The following is a 23,235-nucleotide window of genomic DNA, read 5'->3' on the forward strand; positions in this document are numbered from 1 at the left end:
TTTAACAGTAGTTATATATATTTTATTTATTGAAATCTCCTTGTGTCAGTAAATTTAATATTTGTCACATTGCAGTAGTTAGTATACCTTAGCTTTTGTCCTGTATGTAATCCTGCTACACTGGTTTATGGCTTGCTTTGCTCTGTAATGTTATTACAGGTTTGGAACATCTGGGCACCCGTAGTTGTAGTACAGGGATAACTCCAGAACTACAGGATGACGTCAGAGAGGCGGTGTCACGTGACCAAGCAGGATGTCCCCCTGGTGTCTGCAGACGAAGCTGGCCAGACTCCATTCCGAATACACACATCACAGGCTGAGGTATATAATCTGTGTATTATTGTATTTCCTGTGTGACCTCTGCACCCTGCACTCACTAAGCACATTGCCCTGTATGGGAACTGCCTTAGGTCCTGAGGGAAATGGCTGCTGCCCTGGTAACGTGACGCTGACCCCTCATAGTGTAACATTGTTATTGCCCTGATGACTACACTTGCTGGTTACACAGGTCCGTGCAGTGCGGCCTATTCCTGTATTCAGGTCTCTGGGTGCCAGGTCTGTGGTGTATACACTGGAGGAAGGCAGCCCCGGCGGCTGGGTCATTTGTACAGAGTGCCAGTCCCCTATGGCAGCTATAGAGAGATACATTATATATACATATTTATATATAGTACAGAAGGGGCAGGTACCTGACCTGGTAGTGGTATATGGCCAATCCCCTATGACAGCTATAGAGATACACTATATATACATATTTATATATAGTACAGAAGGGGCAGGTACCTGACCTGGTAGTGGTATACGGCCAATCCCCTATGACAGCTATAGAGATGCATTATATATACATATTTATATATAGAACAGAAGGGGCAGGTACCTGACCTGGTAGTGGTATACGGACAATCCCCTATGACAGCTATAGAGATACATTATATATACATATTTATATATAGTACAGAAGGGGCAGGTACCTGACCTGGTAGTGGTATACGGCCAATCCCCTATGACAGCTATAGAGATACACTATATATACATATTTATATATAGAACAGAAGGGGCAGGTACCTGACCTAGTAGTGGTATACGGCCAGTCCCCTATGACAGCTATAGAGATACATTATATATACATATTTATATATAGAACAGAAGGGGCAGGTACCTGACCTGGTAGTGGTATACGGCCAATCCCCTATGACAGCTATAGAGATACATTATATATACATATTTATATATAGAACAGAAGGGGCAGATACCTGACCTGGTAGCGGTATACGGCCAATCCCCTATGACAGCTATAGAGATACATTATATATACATAGTTAGATATAGAACAGAAGGGGCAGGTACCTGACCTGGTAGTGTATACGGCCAATCCCCTATGACAGCTATAGAGAGATACATTAGGTCAGAGGTTCCCAAACTGTGTGCCGTGGCTCCCTGGGGTGCCTCGGGACACATGCAGGGGTGCCCTGGGTTGGTGGACCAGGACTAGCTCAAATTATTAATGGTTAGTTATTTATGAGCAAAACCAGTGCTGGTGGCTGCCAATCATAAAATGTGTACAAACAGAAGCAAATCCTACCATTTACCACATAACTCACCCTAAGAATCGCATATAAACCCAATCTAATTAATTTATTTTTGGCCTAGGGGTGCCGTGAAAAAAATCTGAAACTCTAGGGTGCCGTGATTCAAAAAAGTTTGGGAACCCCTGCATTAGGTACTTGTGGAGTATCACGGCTCCCACGACCTGCATCGTATGCAGATCGTATGCTAAAAATCGCATCGCATCGTATGTAGCATACGATGCGATACGATGTTTTACCGATTTTTGACCATTTTTACTCAAAAATCGTATGCCATCGCATGGCATCGTATGCCATATGTAGTGGCATACGATGGCATACAATGCGATATGATGTTTTACCGATTTTTGACAATTTTTGCTCAAAAATCGTATGCCATCGCATGGCATCATATGCCATATGTACCTGTGAAGCCCGCGAGGGGACGCGTTTACCTGTGAAGGTATCCGCGTCCGCTCGCCACGCTTCGGGCTCGGTGGCTCGCTGCGCTCGCCACACTATTCTATTCTCAACTCCACGCCGACGTGGATAGTGGGGGTATGAAAAGGTCGTAGGACGCGTACCGCTGCGCTCGCCACGCTTCGGGTTGACGTTGATAGTGGGGGTGGTGCACTATGAAAAATGGCATTTGGGGGCATTTCACAAGTTTAAACACATTTCAATGCATTCTGATGCATTTCAGTGCAACATCGGGTGCCATCGCATCGCATCGGATGCCATCGTATGGCATCCGATGCGATCGCATTCGATTTTTGAGCAAAAATCGGTAAAACATCGTATCGCATCGTATGCCATTGTATGCCACTACATATGGCATATGATGCCATGCGATGGCATACGATTTTTGAGCAAAAATGGTCAAAAATCGGTAAAACATCGTATCGCATCGTATGCCATCGTATGCCACTACATATGGCATATGATGCCATGCGATGGCATACGATTTTTGAGCAAAAATGGTCAAAAATCGGTAAAACATCGCATCGTATGCCATCGTATGCCACTACATATGGCATACGATGCCATACGATTTGATCCGTGATACTCCACAAGTACCATATATTATATATACATATTTATATAAAGGTACAAATATTTGTGGAAATGAAATAGCGCAATTAATTGAGAGGGTGCTGCCTACTACAACATGAAGGAGGTACACCACCTCCTGACAACACTAGGAGAAACAAGATATGTTGTAGCCAGGCGCAACTCTCTCAAAAAGACTTGATGTTAAACACGATGTAATAAGCAAGGGTTTATTGGAGAAGTTTTACAGTAAAAACATACAAACAAAATTTGATACTTGTGGACATCAAATGGTATCGCAAATTTTCATATATTCAGGGGTTAAATGCATTGAATCATCTCACCATATGCAGGTGCTGCGGTGGGCTATGCTTCAGATGAAGTTTCTGCGGCACCACCGCAGAAGGCTTGATTTTTGATGAGTCTCCAAATAAAGTGCAATGTGCAGAAAGGTGCGGTCCAGATAAAGGGGGAAATTTACTAAAGGAAATTTGTAAAAAATAGGTGTATTTGTATCCAGAAATACACTTATTTTTGACATTTACTATCCCGAAAATACGGCAATTCGTATTCGTATTGATAGCACATCAATACGACTACGAATTGCCATATTTTCGGGAAAGTAAATGTCAAAAATAAGTGTATTTCTGGATACAAATACACCTATTTTTTTACAAATTTCCTTTAGTAAATTTCCCCCAAAGTGTCCAAGTGTCAGTGCAAAAAGATGGAAGATTGCACTGTTAGGATGAATCAAAGTGTGTCCTTCAAAGTGGTCAGCAACGCGTTTCGAAAACACGCAGGTCTCCTTTTTCAAGCTGGGTATGCACACATTGATTACTTAGCCCTTTTGTACCCACTTCCTTCATTATCAGCCAATGGGACTTCTGCGATTTTTGCGGGCCGAAAGTGCCGTGCGTTCCACACGGCACTTCCGGTTTGCGTTCCTCCCGGCATGATATGGTTCAGAGGACCAAAGGATAGACTGTAATGGAACTTCCGCGATTTTCGTAGTCCGGAAGTGTCATGCGTTCCACACGGCACTTCCGGTTTGCGTTCCATCCGGCGTAATATGGTTCAGAGGAACGGAGAATCAACTGCTGAATGGAGGCTTGGTTTTGGGCATTTCTTTTCCACACCGCATCTCTCCTCGCTCCCACCATTCAGTCTGTATTTCTGATGTTGTATGGATGCATCAGAATTCATTATTCTCTATGATCTCCGTCCGCCATTTTTATTGTGGGCAGACGTAAAGGCAGATGATAGGAATTTTTCTTTTCTGAGGTGGCTACTCCTTTTAACCCCTTCCCGACATTTGACGTACATTTACGTCATGGCCGGGATGTACTTCCCGACACATGGCATAAATGTACGTCATGGCTTTAAACTGTCACCGCGACTATAGACGCGGTGACAGTTTAAACATGTCTGCTGTCCCTGACAGCAGACATGTCCCTGCATGCCCAGGGGGGGCTGCGATGCCGCCCCCCCGTCGGCGATCGCTGTGATTGGCTGTTCAAATGTGAACAGCCAATTACAGCGTTTTCTGTGTACCGGCGAATAACGTTCGCCGGTGACACAGGGATCGGTGGTGATTGGTGCTGTAAAGTACAGCACCAATCACCACGGGGTGTAAGGGTGACACTGGTGTCACCCCACCCGCCCCCAAAGGCCGTGATTGGTTCGTCGGACCGACGAACCAATCACAGCCATGGAGGGTGATTTAAACTAACGGTGACTGCACTGCAGACGCCATTCCGGTCTGGAATTGCGTGCAGTGCGGTCACCGTGCCTATCTGCCGTGATATACTGACCTGATCCTTGCAAATACTTACCTGGTCACTGCTTGTAGCGTGCTGGATCTTGTTACTTCTTGTGACTTCCTGTGTTGTGCTGCTGCAGTGTGATCGAGTTATAGATAGAGAGATAGAGAGAGATAGAGAGAGCTAGTGACAGAGAGTGCTATATTTTGTGCTGCTGCAGTGTGATAGAGTTATAGATAGAGAGATAGAGAGAGATAGTGACAGATTGTGCTATATATTTTTTTATATATATACAGCTGTACTGCGTGTGCAACTGACTGCTGCCCCCCCCTTTTGTGCTGATCAGTATAAATTAACTGATCAACAACTTTTTGGGGGCGCAGGTTTTTTTTTTATATATATATACCTGTCAGTGCTGCTGCTGCAGTGTCATAGAGTGATAGATAGTGAGAGATAGAGAGATAGAGAGAGATAGTGACAGAGAGTGATAGAGAGTGCTATATTTTGTGTCTGCTGCCCCCTTTTGTGCACCCCCAGCAACTTTTTGGGGGTGCAGGGGTTATTTTTTATATATATAACTGTCAGTGCTGCTGCTGCAGTGTCATAGAGTGATAGATAGTGAGAGATAGAGAGAGATAGTGACAGAGAGTGATAAAGAGTGCTATATTTTGTGTCTGCTGCCCCCCCCCCCTTTTGTGCTGATCACTATATCTGAGGTGATCAGCAACTTTTTGGGGGTGCAGAGGTTTTTTTTTTTTATATATATATACCTGTCAGTTGCTGCCAGTTGCACTGTCAGTTGCACCAAAGGTTGTGCACCTGCTGCCCCTCACTGGTAATCAGTGTCGCATCAGTGATCACCTTTTTTTTTTTTTGAGGGTGCTGTGGGGTCTTTTTTTAATTTTTTTTTTACACACACTGTGATTTTGTGGGTGTCCTGTGGCCACTGTGCGCTGATCAGTGACGTACATCACTGATCAGCTTTTTCGGCACAGGGTTGATCTATTTTTATTTATTTTTTTTATCAAATTCCTGTTGCCTTTGAGCGCTGTTCAGTGACGGACGTTACTGACCAACATCTGTGCTAAATTTTTGGCGCAGGACCTTTTTTTTTTTTCTTTTTTTTCTGCACTACATACACACTACATACTACATTGAAATAAAGTTTGTACCCCCCCTACACTATACACGTGTTGAAACATTTCACTACCAGAAACACAAAAATAAAAATGGCATCCCAAATGTCATCCCAAATGTCATCCCAGTCATCCAGAAGAATGTATTCAGCGGAGGAGGCATATGCCATGCTTGCCTCTGACTCTGACACAGCCAGTGAGGCAAGCGGGGAATTTGAAGGATTCATCTTAAGCTCCTCTTCCTCCTCTAGTGATGAGGGACCCCCTCAAAGACGCCCCCGTAGAGCAGCTGAGACCCCCCCCCCCAATAATTGATCTCGTATGGACCCCACCACCAGACAATTTTGAGCCCCAGGTTCCTGAGTTTTTGGCCATCCCAGGAATCCAATTTGATTCCACAGGTCTCAGAGAAATTGACTTTTTCAAATTATTTTTCTCTGATGATTTTATAAATTTAATGGTGGACCAAACTAATTTATATGCCCAGCAGTTTATTGCTCAAAACCCCACATCATCATTTGCTAGGTGGACCCCTGTAGATGCAGTAGAGATGATGACTTTTGGGATCTGGTGTTTCATATGGGCATAGTAAAAAAGCCAGAAATTAGGCAATATTGGAGTACAGATGTTCTGTACAGCACCCCACTTTACCGTATGGCCATGACCCGGACTCGTTTTGAGTTAATCCTTAAATTTTTGCATTACAACGATAATGCACAGTGCCCACCCAGAGATGATCCCACCTTTGACCGGCTATTCAAAGTCAGGCCGGTCATTGATCATTTCAGTGCCAAATTTGCAGAGATGTACATCCCAGATAAATTCATTTGCATAGACGAGTCCCTTATACATTTTAAAGGAAGGGTTAAATTCCGCCAGTACCTTCCCAGTAAGAGGGCAAGGTATGGCATAAAAATGTATAAGCTGTGTGAAAGCACTTCAGGGTACACTCACAGGTTTAGGGTATATGAAGGGAAGGATTCAAGAATTGAACCGCCAGAATGCCCCCCCTCCCTCGTAGGTGTTAGTGGAAAAATTGTCTGGGATTTAGTGCACCCCTTCCTGGATAAAGGTTATCACCTCTATGTGGATAACTTTTACACTAGCATCCCCCTGTTTAAGGCCCTTGGTTCAAGAGGTACAGCAGCTTGCGGTATTGTGCGCAAGAACCAAAGAGGCCTCCCAAAAACGCACATTGCCCAAGTAATGAGAAGGGGTGAAAGCAGGGCACAATCCACCGAAAATATGTTGTTGGTCAAATATAAGGACAAGAGGGATGTCCTTATACTGACAACAATTCACGGAGACAGTACCACCTCCGTCCCTGTACGAGGTACCAGTACCCACACCTCAAAACCTAATTGTATCCTGGATTACAATAGGTACATGGGCGGAGTGGATCTTTCAGATCAGGTACTGAAGCCGTACAGTGCCCTGCGGAAAACAAAAATCTGGTACAAGAAGCTGGCCGTGTATATCATCCAGATGGCACTGTATAACGCTTACGTGCTATTCCGTTCTACCAGCCAGAGGGGGACATTTATGCACTTTCAAGAGGAAGTCATAAAGGGCCTAATATTTGGGAACCAGCAGGCAGAGGGCCCCAGTACTTCTAGTACTGGCCCCCGTATTGTACCAGGGCAGCATTTTCCTGATGAAATCCCCTCCACTGGAAAAAAGGGCAGGACACAAAAAAGGTGCAAAGTTTGCTATAAAAAGGGAATAAGAAAGCAAACTATTTTCCAGTGTGACACTTGCCCCGACAAACCCGGCCTATGTATAAAGGAGTGTTTTAAAATATACCACACATCTATGGATTATTAGGTTCATAATTTCACCGTGCTTCGTGGGTCTTGCTAATGCCACATAGCACCCACCATTCATTCCACCAGAATCTGAGCCGCAAAATCCAAAAATCACTCCTTCCCTTCTGAGTCCTGCCATGCACCCAACTGGTATTTTTTGGTCACACATGAGGCATTGCCGTACTCGGGAGAAATTGGGGCACAGATTTTGGGGTGCTTTTTCTCCTTCATACCTTCTGAACATGAAAAATTTTGAGCCAGAACTGCATTTTTGTGTAAAAAAATGTAATTTTTCATTTGCACAGCCCAGTTGTATCAAAATTGGTGAAACCCCTGGGGGTTTGAAATGTACACTATACCCCTAGATGAATTCCCTGAGGGGTGTAGTTTGCAAAATGGGGTCACTTGTGGGGGGGTTCCACTGTATTGGTGCTTTGGGGGTCTTGCTAATGCGACATAGCACCCACCAACATTCCACCAGAATCTGTGCTGCAAAATCCAAATATCACTCCTTCCCTTCTGAGTCCTGCCACTTTTTGGTCACACATGAGGCATTGCCGTACTCGGGAGAAATTGGGGCACAGATTTTGGGGTGCTTTTTCTCCTTCATACCTTCTGAAAATGAAAAATTTTGAGCCAGAACTGCATTTTTGTGTAAAAAAATGTAATTTTTCATTTTCACTGCCCAGTTGTATCAAAATTGGTGAAACCCCTGGGGGTTTGAAATGTACACTATACCCCTAGATGAATTCCCTGAGGGGTGTAGTTTGCAAAATGGGGTCACTTGTGGGGGGGGGTCCACTGTATTGGTGCTTTGGGGGTCTTGCTAATGCGACATAGCACCCACCAACATTCCACCAGAATCTGTGCTGCAAAATCCAAATATCACTCCTTTCCTTCTGAGTCCTGCCACTTTTTGGTCACACATGAGGCATTGCCGTACTCGGGAGAAATTGGGGCACAGATTTTGGGGTGCTTTGTCTCCTTCATTCCTTGTGAAAATGAAAAATTTTGAGCCACAACTGCATTTTTTGTGTAAAAAATTTAATTTTTCATTTTCACTGCCCAGTTGTACCACAATTGGTGAAACCCCTGGGGGTTTGAAATGTACACTATACCCCTAGATGAATTCCCTGAGGGGTGTAATTTGCAAAATGGGGTCACTTGTGGGGGGGTTCCACTGTATTGGTGCTTGGGGGGTCTTGCTAATGCGACATAGCACCCACCAACATTCCACCAGAATCTGAGCTGCAAAATCCAAAAATCACTCCTTCCCTTCTGAGTCCTGCCATGCACCCAAATGGTATTTTTTGGTCACATGTGAGGCATTGCCGTACTCGGGAGAAATTGGGGCACAGATTTTGGGAAGCTTTGTCTCCTTCATTCCTTGTGAAAATGAAAATTTTTGAGCCAGAACTGCATTTTTGTGTAAAAAATGTAATTTTTCATTTGCACAGCCCAGTTGTATCAAAATTGGTGAAACCCCTGGGGGTTTGAAATGTACACTATACCCCTAGATGAATTCCCTGAGGGGTGTAGTTTGCAAAATGGGGTCACTTGTGGGGGGTTCCACTGTATTGGTGCTTGGGGGTCTTGCTAATGCGACATAGCACCCACCAACATTCCACCAGAATCTGAACTGCAAAATACAAAAATTACTCCTTCCCTTCTGAGTCCTGCCATGCACCCAAATGGTATTTTTTGGTCACATGTGAGGCATTGCCGTACTCGGGAGAAATTGGGGCACAGATTTTGGGGTGCTTTGTCTCCTTCATTCCTTGTGAAAATGAAAAATTTTGAGCCAGAACTGCATTTTTGTGTAAAAAAATGTAATTTTTCATTTGCACAGCTCAGTTGTATCAAAATTGGTGAAACCCCTGGGGGTTTGAAATGTACACTATACCCCTAGATGAATTCCCTGAGGGGTGTAGTTTGCAAAATGGGGTCACTTGTGGGGGGGTTCCACTGTATTGGTGCTTGGGGGGTCTTGCTAATGCGACATAGCACCCACCAACATTCCACCAGAATCTGAGCTGCAAAATCCAAAAATCACTCCTTCCGTTCTGAGTCCTGCCATGCACCCAAATGGTATTTTTTGGTCACATGTGAGGCATTGCCGTACTCGGGAGAAATTGGGGCACAGATTTTGGGGTGCTTTGTCTCCTTCATTCCTTGTGAAAATGAAAAATTTTGAGCCAGAACTGCATTTTTGTGTAAAAAATTTAATTTTTCATTTGCACAGCCCAGTTGTATCAAAATTGGTGAAACCCCTGGGGGTTTGAAATGTACACTATACCCCTAAATGAATTCCCTGAGGGGTGTAGTTTGCAAAATGGGGTCACTTGTGGGGGGGTTCCACTGTATTGGTGCTTGGGGGGTCTTGCTAATGCGACATAGCACCCACCAACATTCCACCAGAATCTGAGCTGCAAAATCCAAAAATCACTCCTTCCCTTCTGAGTCCTGCCATGCACCCAAATGGTATTTTTTGGTCACAAGTGAGGCATTGCCGTACTCGGGAGAAATTGGGGCACAGATTTTGGGGTGCTTTGTCTCCTTCATTCCTTGTGAAAATGAAAAATTTTGAGCCAGAACTGCATTTTTGTGTAAAAAATGTAATTTTTCATTTGCACAGCCCAGTTGTATCAAAATTGGTGAAACCCCTGGGGGTTTGAAATGTACACTATACCCCTAGATTAATTCCCTGAGGGGTGTAGTTTGCAAAATGGGGTCACTTGTGGGGGGGTTCCTAAATTTTAGCATCTTATGGTGCCTAGAAACCTACATGGTGCCTAAAAAATAATCTCATAAAAAGGAGGCTCCAAAATCAAGTAGGTGCTCCTTCTATTATGAAGCCTGTGGTTTGGTCAACGTGCACACTAGGGCCACATATAGGATATTTATGAAAACAAAAGAATTGGGGGAATCAATTTTTAGTCACATTTCTCTAGTAAAATCTACTGTATTAAATTTGCAAATCTGCAAAAAAAATGAAATTTTGAAATTTCACCTACACTTTGTTTTAATTCCTGTGAAACACCTAAAGGGTTAACAAACTTCCAAAATGCCGTTTTGAATACTGTGAGGGGTGCAGTTTTTGAAATGGCATCATTTATGGGGGTGTCTCACATACAAGTCCCTCAAAGTCACATCAGAACTGAACTGGTCCCTAAAAAAATCAGTGTTTGAAATTTTCTTGAAAATTTGAAAATTTGCTATTCATATTGTAAGCCTCCTAGTGTCCAAAAAAATTAAAAGGAAGTTGAAATAATGATGGAAACATAAATAGACATATGGTCTATGTTAGTTATTAACTATTTTGAGTGGTATGATTATTTGTCTCACAAGCAGAAAATTTAACATTTTGCAAATTGCTAAATTTTCCATTTTTTTACGACATTTTGGTATTTTTCACAAAAAAACACAGACTGTATCGACCCAAATTTACCACTAATTTGAAGTACAATGTGTCACGAGAAAACAGTCTCAAAATCACTGGGATAAGTAAAAGCAAAAAAAAGTTATCCCCACTTAAGTGATACATGTCAGATTTGAAAAAAAGGGCTCTGTCAGGAAGGCAAAAACATGCTGTGTCAGGAAGGGGTTAATACCGTTCTGTGCAGTACTTCATTCCAGCAAAGTCCATCCCTAATTACCGGGCCAGCCTCATTAATTCATTATTCCTTTTTGTAGTCATGGGTACATGTGGGAAGATACAATAATACAAGAAGAAAGATTAAAAACAATACAATAAAAAAGATTATACAGTAAAAAAGATTTTAAAAGGTAATGACTGGATCTAAAATACTTATATGAATTATTCTAAAAACCACTTCAATTCAAAATCAGCATTAAGACCATTTGGGCATAGAGGGAGAAATTTACTAAAGGAAATTTGTAAAAAAAAGGTGTATTTGTATCCTGAAATACACTTATTTTTTACATTTACTATCTCGATAATACGGCAATTCGTATTCGTATTGATGTGCTATCAATACGAATACGAATTGCTGTATTTTCACGATAGTAAATGTCAAAAATAAGTTTATTTCTGGATACAAATACACCTATTTTTTACAAATTTCCTTTAGTAAATTTCCCCCAGAGTGTCTAAAATAAAAATCCATTTCATCTCACTTTTTGCTAACCTAATGTCTAGATCCCTGGTTTTCCAATTGCAGGTTACTTGTTGTATTCCCTGGAATCTCTTAATAGCTCCTTCACACTTGTTGTGATGTTTGGTGAAATGGTCTGACAAAGGATGGGTCATACATCCTTTCCTTATATTATAGACATGCTCAGCCAGCCTTAGTTTGAGGTTTCTGGTGGTTTTTCCTATATACATCATATTGCACTCACACTCAAGCATATATATCACATTTCTGGAGTGGCATGTGATGAACTGATTGATGAAATTAAGTGGTTTTTTTCTCATATCCGTTTTTGCTTGTGGTTTTGCACATAAGGCATGATCCACAGCGGTGGAAACCTTTATTTCTATCGCTTCCCCCAATTTTTTCAGTTAGGGCACTCCTTACCAAGAGGTTTTTTTTAGTTACGGAGCTCTCCTATATATAAAGTTATCACTGCAATCAATTTTGAACGCTGCTGCGAGGTTGATCTTCCTAGCCAGACGTTCATCGTCTGCTGATCCGCTCTGCCAGTCCCTCCATTGGTTGCCCGGATTCTACCGTAGTCAATACAAAATACTTCTACTCACATATAAAGTTATTAACCAAACCACACCAACCTACATCTCTTCACTTTTCACAAAATATCTCCTGTCTCGGCCACTCCGCTCTGCAAAAGATCTGCGTATCTCTTCTGAACGGATCACTAGCTCCCAGTCACTGTTGCAGGACTTTCGTAGGGCTGCACCAACTCTATGGAATGCCATTCCACGCACAATAGGACTCTCCACTAGCCTCCAAACTTTTAAGCGTTCCCTGAAAACTCACCTCGTCACGCAAGCCTATCAAATTTTGGTACCACCCACATAACCCTCAGAGGCACTCCTGTATTTTATAGCTTCCCTTCTGGACCTGTAACTTGATAAGACTGCTATGCTATCACTGTCCTTGTGTTTTCCTCCTATGTCCCTATAGATTGTAATCTTGCAGCAGGGCCCTCCAATTCTGTCTGTTTTACCCAGTTTATTCTTTCAGTGTTGTCAACATTTGTAAAGCGCAATGCAATCTGCTGCGCTATATAAAAAACTGTAAATAAATAAATCATTCTGACAATTTTTATTATTTTTTGCTATATGTCTGCCTTCTATTTTTAATAATTTTAGGTTACCTTAGAGATATTTTTAATTTTAAATATGTTGCGGATGTAAATAAAATGAATTTTTGGTCTAAACAGCATGTACCAATAGTTAAAATCAGCTGGTGCAATCAGGGGCCATATTGGCCCAGGGTATAAATGCAGAGACCCTTCTCAGGAAAAGGATACATTTGAAAAGTAAGATTGTGTAATGGTTAGCATTACTGCCTCAGAGCACTGAGGTCATGGGTTCGATTCCCACCATGACCTTAACTGTGCGGAGTTTGTATATTCTCCCCATACTTGCTTGGGTTTCCTCCGGGTACTCTGGTTTCCTCCCACAATCCAAAAATATGCTGGTAGGTCAATTGGCTCCTAACAAACCCTAGAATGCCTGTGTGCGCATGTACATGTGGTAGGGAATGTAGATTGTAAGCTCCACTGGGGCCAGGGACTGATGTGAATGTTCAAATATTCTCTGTACAGCGCTGCGGAATATGTGTGCGCTATATAAGAAACTGTTAATAAATAAATAAAAACCTGAAAACCCTTCAGCGAAACTAGTCAGCCATACAGCACCCCTCTATCCTACTGTGGTTTGTGGACTACAAAGCCATCTCCACCGGATACCTGAACCAGGACTTTTGTTGGACACTGCCCATGCCAGGGCTAAATTGCCAGCCCAAGGACCGCAAAACCATCATCACTCCAAAGGGGACTCTTTCATCTGATGCATGCAAACAGCAACAAGTCATCCCGCTATATGTGAGTGTCAAGTATGAACTGTCCATATTAAGCTTTTCTACCATTTCTTACAAGTCCAATAGGAACAGGATCCACACCAAGGAAGCAAAGAGGGGTGCTTTCCCTTATTCAAAGTGTATTTATCACTTACAATACACATTTTTTGCATAGTTCTTTTAAAATTTCTAAATTGCAATTCAAAGTATATAATTGTATGTTTATTTTAACACGTTTCTCATTAAGAGTTAAATTGTTTTACTGTACATGCTGTTTATTATTTCGTTCCTCAACGCGCAAGTTTCCCATTTTCTTTTCTGTTTTATTTGTATTAAGGGACTGACTATCCCTAACCTAAACTGCAGCTGAATTTGAATCAAGCCCTAAGCAGCGCCTGGTATTAACCCTAGTGGTGATACACACCCGTTTTTCTTCTTTTTTTATTGGGTGCCAGCTGGGTTCCCGACAGCCACACGCTATTTTCCCTCGTGGGGGTCCATGACCCCCATAGAGGGAGAATAGGATAGGTGGCTCGCGTAGCGAGCCACCGAGCCCGCAGCGTGGCTCGCGTAGCAAGGATCCCGACTGTCGGACCCCTATACCACATCTTTTTTATTACCCATACATATGGCTGCATTATAAAATTCCAGGGTCAGCACATATATCGCATGTTTTGTATATTTGCGGGCAGGCGGAGCAAAATCCCCATAAAGGAGCCCAGTTTTTGGCCAAAAACAAGGCTTCCTCAACCAATAACACACCTGTATGTGTTTGCTGTGAAAGGGGTCTTTTATCAGGCGATCCAATCCAATAGCCCGATTAGAAATAATAAATAAATAAAAATCAAACCCATCTGTAAAATTTGTATTGTGTAGATCTTTGTAATCTTGTGAGCAAATGTATCTCCATATGTTACTTAATCATGTAGCACATCATCTGTTATTTATTCCCTAAGTAGTTTTTACATAATTTGCAGGTGTGCTTTGGGTCATTGTCCTGTTTGAAGAGGACAATGGCTCAAATCAAGCGATGTCCACGGGTTATGGTATGGCATTGCAAAATTGAGTGATAGCCTTCCATATTCAAAATTCCTTTTACCTTGTACAAATCTCCCACTTTACCAGCACCAAAGCAGCCCCTGACCATCAGAGAACCTCCATCATGCTGGACAGATGGCATCAGACAGCTTATTTTCACTTGTTCTGTATCACACAAATGTTCTTCTCAAATTTCGATCTGTCTGTCCATTACACTTTTTTTCCATTTGTCATCTGTCCAATTTCTGTGTTCTTTTGCCCATATCTGTCCAGTCTCAGATTTGATGTTTTCTTTGCCATCCTAGACAGGATGGCAAAGAAAAAAATCAAATCTGAGACTGGGCAATAAAATGAAAAGATAGATATGGGCCAGCATCCTGCAGTCGCCTCTTCGTTGTAGATGTTGATACTGGCATTTTGCAGGTTCCATATAATTAAGCTGCCAGTTGAGGACCTGTGAGGCATCTATTTCTCAAACTAGAGACTCTAATGTACTTAATCGTCTTGCTCAGTTGTGCATCGGGGCCTCCTACTTCTATTTCTACTCTGGTTAGAGCCTATTTGTGCTGTTCTCTGAAGGGAGTTGTAGACACCGTTGTAGGAAATGTTCAGTTTCTTTGCAATTTCTTGCATGGAATAACCTCCATTTTGAAGAACAACAATGCACTGTCGAGTTTCACATGAAAGTTCTCTTTTTATAGCCATTTTGAGTATAATGGAATCCACAAATGCGATGCACCATATACTTAACTATCTCAAAGGAAGGCCAGTTTTATAGCTACTGTAATGAGCAAAACCATTTTCAGCTGTGCTAACATAATTGCACTAGGGTTTTCTAATCATACATTAGTCTTCTCCGGCAATTAGCAAGCACAGTGTACCATTAGAACACTGGAGTGATGGTTGGTGGAAATTGGCCTCTTGTCACAACTAATGTGGGCTGAGCAGCAGAAGTGCCTTTAATTAATGATTGGACTCCTGTGTACTCTCATTTGTTGATGATTCTTTTCATACCACTATACCTCAGTAGGGTCAGTATTTGGATGTGAGACCCCCGTAGAATACTCAGTGCGGTACCAGGATTACATCTGTGCACATACAGCAGATGCACGCCAATCACTCTTATCATAGTTTGATTTCCTTACATCCTGTCTACCTGCTATTTACTCAAACTGAGACCAGCACATAACTCATTCCTTCATCGAGTGGCCCCATTACTACGAAGTTCTCCTTGTTGGGGTAGAATAAGACGTGGCTGGATGATTCCAACTGTAATTTATATTGTGTGGACCAGAACGCTGTAAATACACTATTCATAAATTGGGATAATAATCATTTTGCCATTTGTATTAGAGATTTTATCTAACTACAGTACATTTGATTCTCTCTTTGCGCCATTATTGTTGTTGTTAATAACTCTTTTTGAATCAGCGTTACTTATATCCATGTGTGAAATGATATGTTGTTTGTCTCTATCTTTTTTATCGAGCATATTAATAGTTATTAGAATAAAGAAGGTGTCAGGAGAGATTGTGTGCAAGGGATATGTGACAAGTGAGAACGTAAGGGAGTAATGTGGATATGTACAATACTTTCCTTTAATGCGTATCTTCGCCCTCAAAGGGTCACCAATGAGATCTGGTCGGTATATATCCTGATATAGCCCACATGTAAAACACAGAGCAGCAGAGAGTTTACACCCTAACTTTTTTCTGATTGATAGGTGCCCGACCAGATCTCTCATCCCCCATCCGCTTGTTAATGATGAGAGGACAGCAGAATCTGTATAGGAAACAACACCCTGTCAATCTCTGATAAACTCTTTCTTTTCTGTGCAGTCATACAGACACATTGTCGAAATTTAATTAACACTAATAGTCACTTTCTATCAATTGTATCAGTATACTGCAAATCTCTGCCTTTGCTACTATTAATGCAGATTGCACAGATAAACTGTTTCTATTTAATTCCTCTCCCACTTTGCTGACAGCTGGACGGTTGCACTGCAAGGTTATTTAACATCAGTGCTGCCGAATAATTGAAAGCAGGCAGCAGAAGGAAACTTTAACCTGTCTTTCCTGAGCAAAAGCCTCTCTACTAAAAATTCCCATCTCGCTATCCTCTGATGCATGGTAGTGGGAACAGGAGAATAATAAGAGTGTCTTGCTGGAAGCTCTCTGTGGGGTAGATTTATGATCTGACGATCAGGGGTATATGCGCTATCCCCTTCCTTATGGCAGGGGATAGCGCTTCCCCTGATCTATCACACAGTGCTGTAACGGCGGCGGTGGGGGGACGGCGTCATAGCGCATGTACTCGTTTTAGTACAGGGCGCATGGCGCCCTTAAGCCCCCTGCCATGCCCAGGCTTGCCCTGGCAACTGTTGCTGGGCCCCAAAGAGGAAGTGGCATGTACTTGTTTTAGTACAGGGCACATGGCTAATTTAATTTATCTAATTTATGAACGGTCAGCATCGCTGACTGTTCCGCCGCCTGCAGCTATCGACTTCGACAGCTGCAGGCGGCGATGTCCTATACCTACAGCAGGGACAGTGCTGTCCCTGCCGCTGGCGCTGAGCTGGGATCTCGCGTGAGTAGCGAGATCCCGCACAGTCCAGCCGGCCGGGGGGAAGGAGACAGCGCGTCAATGTTAACTTACGCGCTGTCAGCTGGAGGGGACATCGTCGGAGGGGGAGTTAGCGCTTCCCCGCTTCGGCGGCAAGATCAAGTGTCCCCTTCTGCTTCGCCTCGCTAATGCGCCGCTATAATAAATCTACCCCTGTGAACCCTTGATACCTGTATCTGAAATATATTCCATTATACGCAGTGACCTGTAATATACATTACATGTGTATCTAGATCGTTATAACAGGCTGTTAACAGGATCCAATCTTCCACATTTAATCCAAACGGTGGTGCCCAGCGGTCAGTGTCTTCCAAATGAGAGCATACAATTATTGTGCTATTTTTCATAGGAGCATAGCTAAACAGTTTTCCTGTGATTTTTTTTTCTGTGATACTTTTGCTTATTGCCTCTAATTGAATTAATTGGGTTCTGTGTAAATACTATCTGTGTGCGTTAAATGTATGTTAGTCTTTTTGTGTGGTTTGTGTAACTGTGGGAATATTATACCAATATTTCATCTTTAGTTCCTACACCCAGTTCAGACAATTAGCTGAAGTGGTAAAATAGGACTCTTTTCTAACCTACTTAATAAAAGTTACATTTTAAACTTAAACACATCCTTTCTCTTATATTAGTGCCCCCAACACAAGTCTTCTTTTCTTCTGTATATCTTCATGTTGTCTCTGACTTAGGGGAGCACCTCCTAGCTTATTACCTACTACAGCTATCACCAGCTATTTAATTAAGGTATATGAATCCAAACTGCCAAATAATTTCAACGCGTACAATGTACTACCTGGCAGTAATCCAGTGCGAAATCACTAAACCTATATCCATGTTTTGGATCCTTTTTTAAGCAGTGATGCAGGATGAGATAGGATAGGTATATATTGTCTGCACCTGGATTGCTGGATTCTTAGTAATGGGCTGGTGTTAAAATTAAGATTTTTTTTAAAGGGAATGATTTCAGTGTTTATTTGTATATTATAATTGAATTTCCCCGCTTCTAGGGATATCCTTTTTATGATAAAAAAAGTGCTTTATATGTTTAAAACTACTTTAATTAGTGGTACTTGTGTATTATCACGGCGCCCACGATATTAAGTCGTACGATATATAATCGCATTGCATGCCATACACCCGATGCACAGTGATGCGATGCGATTTTAAATTGTATAAGGCCCCTATACGATTTTTAATTGTATAAGCACCCTAATGGGAGCTTACAATGTTAAATGCACCCCCACACCAACCCGAAGCGCGGCGAGCGGCGGCGGTACGCGTCCTCCGACTTTTTCATACCCCCACTATCCACGTCTGCGTGGAGTTGATTTTATATAGTGTGGCGAGCCCGAAGCATGGCGAGCGGACGCGTATTACTTTACATGTATTCCGCGTCCCCTCGCCGGGCTCGCTGCGCTCGCCACACTTCAGGCTAGGTGGCTCGCTGCACTCTCCACACTAGTACACAAGTACCTCATTCGTTTTCACGGACCAGGAAGTAACTCCTGGCCTCCAATGACGTCATCTTAGTGCCGTGGGTGTCAGGGCCGCGAGTATCATAAAGGTGGAATGCATTTCACCAGTCTGAAATACAAGGCAGATCAAATAATTCCAAAAGGACTTCATTTAAAAAACTACCCACATTCGAAGACTCAAGTACCACCTTCAAAGATTTATATTCTGGAAGCATGCTCATTTTCTCTAATTGACCTAATTCTAGAAGAATGGAGAGGAAGATTAAGAGACATCAAAAAACAAATAGAAATGTTACAACTACTGATAGATCCGTATTAAGGAACGAGTGAATATCAGAAAAAAAGAAAAACAGATACAATCTCAAATTCTATAAAACACGAAGGAGATCATCATTAAAAAACAGAAGAGATAGAGAGTATTGCAGTAGTGGAGAAAAGGACCCTTAATTTTACCCAAATGGCAAGAAGTTTATCACTAACACCAAGTACATCAAGTATAGAGATTTAAACTAAAAAGAAGACGTTCTATAATATTCTTTAACAGAAGATGAACAGGAAGAAGATGGAAGACAAAAGGAAGAAGAACATGATAACTATAAACAAAGCATCTAAAATACAAGGAATAAGAAAAGTATTTATGAAAAGAATAAGGGAAGAAACATATAAAGTCCACCACGCCGCTTTAGAAAGAACATCTTCAAGAACTACGAACATGAAGAAAACTATTATCAAAATCATAATAGACCGAAGTTCTTCGATCAACGAAGGAACATCCACTATAGAAGAAACCATAGAGAACCTTATTTTCGAGGAGAACCCAGAGGGTACTACCGAAGGAATTACAGACAAATTGAACAAGATAGAAGACACAATAACTACCAGAAATACGAAGAAGAAAGAAACCAATTTGGAAACCGGAGACATCATTCCCAAGAAACCACATCGAAAGGTTTTTTTTAGAACCTCGTCCGTACAATTACCATCAAAGGTAAAGAGAGGGAAAAGGGGAGGCAAAAAGAACATAACATAAAGAAGAAAAAAAACAAAAAACAAATCATGCCAAGCCTGATCAAGGCAAAATTTTCAATTTTAGCAATAAGGTACTAACGGAACCTGAAGAACATATACTCCTAAAAGGTATAAATTTCGCACCTACAAAAGATCTGAATCAATTTCAAACATTTATTGATCTAGAAAAATTTATCAGGAAATATTTTTATTATGTTTTGCTGACAAGGTTCAACAACCATCATTTCAAAAAAGCACAACGTTAAAAAAAAATCCAAGTTCTACCCAAAACATCTGAAGGGTAGTCTTATTGACAGCTTCCAAAAACCAGTACAGGTTGATTTGGAAAAACTAGAAAAAAACCAAAACCAAAGAGATGTAACTTGACAAAGAAAGAAAGGGTAACTCTGCAAAATCTACAAAAAGAAGATTCAATCATCATTAAAGGAGGAGGAGTAGTTATCCAGAATAAAGAAGATTATATAAAATAAATCTACAATCAACTTGGAGATGGGATAACGTACAAAAAATGAAAAATAACCTACATAAACTCATATTACCGTATACTGCAAAAGGAGTTTTAAATAAGCAGGAATCAGAATATATCATGATAGAGAATCCAACTATCACGACAATTTATACCTTGCCTAAAGTTCATAAAGATGAGAAAAATCCCCCTGGTAGACCCATCAAATCGGGGGCAGGAGCCTAACCACAAATCTATCAAAATATATTGATGCTCAGCTTCAACTACCTCCACTAAAGCACATTTGAAAGATACAACAGACGCCTTAAAGAAAATTCTGAAAATTGTATGGAAGGAAAATATGTACCTAGCCACTGCCATTGTAAAGGCCTTATACACCAATATACCACACGAAAAGGGTATAATGGCCGTGAAAAAAGCACTTGATAGTGTTAAGCGCCGCAGGAGCCCTCCGGGAAGGACAGAGCGGCATGTTCGTTCAGCCGCCTGTCCTTCCGGCTCTGACGTCCGGTTGCTAAGCAACCAGGGACGCCGGAGGACGCGGCGTCAGGACGTGACGCCCGTCCTCCAACCCCGCGTCTCCCAGCAACCAGGGACGCGGCTGGACGCCGGGGGGACTTCCTGCCCACGGCAGCGCCGTTGCCTAGCAACGGCAGACGCTGCCGGGCAGAGAGGCAGGTTAGCCTCTAATAGGCTAAAATAAAGCAGACCGCAGGTGTCTGAGGGGGATTATCAGTGCAGGCGGGGCTCAGGCCCCAGTTCCATTGGCTCCTGTCTTCCTTATCTAGGGAGCCAGCCCAGCAGTCCTCGCCGGTGATAGCTCCTGTTTGGTCCTATCTGCCAGCTCCTGTCCGGTCTGCTTCTCAGCTGTTCCCAGTGGTACCCTCGTGGACATCTCATCTTCAGGGTTCTCCTAGCGTCGTGAGTTGCCCCACTTGGGGTAGTTTCCTTTTGCCTTTTTTCCATTATTGTTCCTTGCCTTGTATATCTTTTTTCTGTCTGCCGGTTTGGCAGGTCCTTTACGTTGGGGCACCTATTTAGCTCCCATCTTTCTCCTCCCCTTGCTTCCCAGTCCACCTGGGATTCCCAGTCCCTCTAATTCTATTGTGGTTTCGTATATTGCTTGGTATTCTTTTTGTTCCCTGGGCGACTGTTGTCGCGGGTTGTGGCAACCAGGTCGCTGGCGCTTAGCTGCGTTAGCCAGGGTTCGGCAAGTCGCCGTTTGTTAATTTTAGTTAGGACCCTTAGCCAGCTTTCTTTTTGGCCGTACCCTAGGGGGGTCCCCGGCTCCTTGTCCTTCCGTAACTCCTGGCTGCACCGGAGCTTGGGCGGGCGTAACTCGCCCATTCAAACGTGGGGGCTACAGGCGAAGCCTAGAATATCTGCAGGAGTCGGTCACCCAGCCTGGGGGGTACAACAGAGGCAGTGTAGGGTTTTTGCCGTGGCTGTCCTAAACAGCAGTCCCGGCTGTGGGGTCACACCCGAAACCTAACATTATCACCGGCCAGAAAGAACATTAAAAAAAAAAAAAAAATTCTTATAGTCCTTGGCAGGTAGCACTCAGGGTGTGAATATTTTTTGTCTTTTGTGTGGTTCTGTGAATAGGATGAACCCAACTCCTGAAGGCCAGGCTCAGGCGTTTGCCAGTCAGCTGCAAGGTCTGACGCAGATGGTTCAAAATTTATCTCTGAGGGTAAAAACCCAGGAGGATGGTGCGCGGGGAAATCCTCAGCTCCCAGTAGAACCTAAGGTGAATCTCCCCGACCGGTTTTCAGGAAACTGAAAAGATTTTTTTAATTTTAGAGAGAGTTGTAAACTCTACTTTAGACTTCGACCCCGGTCGTCCGGGTCAGAACAACAGCAAGTGGGCTTAATAATGTCCTTGCTTCAGGGGGATCCCCAAACTTGGGCGTTCGGGCTAAAAACTGATGATCCCGCTTTAGCTTCGGTGGATGCTTTCTTTAAGTCATTAGGACTTCTGTATGATGACCCGGACAGAGAGGCGTCTGCCGAGAGTCATTTGCGCTCTCTTAAACAGGGCCGGAACCCTGCAGAGGCTCATTGCACGGAATTCCGACGATGGTCGAATGATTGTGGCTGGAATGATCCAGCATTACGTAGCCAATTCCGGCTAGGACTTTCGGAAGCCATTAAGGATAGCCTTATCCAGTATCCCGCCCCTGGGTCGCTTGATAAACTCATGGAGTTATCTATTAAAATTGATCGGCGTCTCAGGGAACGGAGGTCCGAGAGAGGGTCCGGTTTGAGGCCTACTTCCCTCGGCTTTGTACCTTCGGAAGACTAGGAAGAGCCGATGCAAATCGGGGCTTACCGAATCACTCCGGATGAGAGAGCTCGCCGGATGAATGCTGGTCTATGCATTTATTGCGGGAGCAAAGGGCATTTCCTCCGTGCTTGTCCTAACAAGTCGGGAAATGCCAAAACCAAGTGAATACAGAGGGGATTCACTTTGGTTCACTTCTTATTTCCCCTCGCAATGCTTTACTAGTCCCTGCGGAGATTCTGGGTGAAGGGGCGAAGATGTCAGTTACTGCATTTATCGACAGCGGTGCAGCCGGTAATTTTTTAGATATTCAGCTTGCTGAAAAGCTGGCCATCCCTCAGTTACCCCTTGGGAAGTCATTAATAATGCGAGGCCTGGACGGCAGCCCGTTAGCCAATGGGGTGGTCCTCCATCAGACCCCGCCAGTATCCCTGCGTGTTGGCATTTTACACACAGAGAACATTTCTTTCCTTCTAATTTCTTGTGCCGCTGTGCCGATTGTTCTGGGACATCCCTGGCTCCGGATTCATAACCCACAGATTGATTGGCAGGCTGGGGAAATAACACGCTGGAGTGATCATTGCTCTAGTCATTGTCTAGAGCAGCCAGTACTGGGGGCAATGGTTTCCTTGGAGGGGATTCCAGCTGCTTACGCTGACTTCAGGGACGTTTTTTCCAAAGGCGAGGCTGATGTCTTACCACCTCATCGCCCATCGCTATTGAGCTAATTCCCGAGGCACAATATCCCAAGGCCAGACTATATTCTTTGTCTGGACCCGAGACGCAAGCCATGAATATTTATATTCAGGAAAATTTGGCTAAAGGGTTTATTCGACCCTCAAAATCTCCCCTAAGTGCGGGGTTCTTTTTTGTTTCCAAGAAGGACGGTTCCTTAAGACCCTGTATAGATTACAGGGCACTCAACAAGATAACGGTAAAAAACACGTACCCGTTACCGTTAATATCCGTGTTATTTGATCAGCTTCGTACC

The 23,235-nt window shown here is 43.0% G+C and overlaps 1 protein-coding gene across 1 annotated transcript in view; it reads left to right on the forward strand.

Moving 5' to 3' along the window:
• Window positions 1-239: 239 nt before the first annotated feature.
• The window catches only part of LOC146075899 (uncharacterized), a 91,826-nt gene continuing 68,830 nt past the window's right edge, over window positions 240-23,235 (forward strand). The window contains exon 1 of the mRNA XM_083185584.1: window positions 240-321. The gene's annotated coding sequence lies outside the window, so the exon portion shown is untranslated. The remainder of the gene's footprint in view (window positions 322-23,235) is intronic.

The sequence above is a fragment of the Crinia signifera genome, chromosome 4 (assembly GCF_055691185.1).
Source record: "Crinia signifera chromosome 4, ASM5569118v1, whole genome shotgun sequence".
Lineage (NCBI taxonomy): Eukaryota > Metazoa > Chordata > Amphibia > Anura > Myobatrachidae > Crinia > Crinia signifera.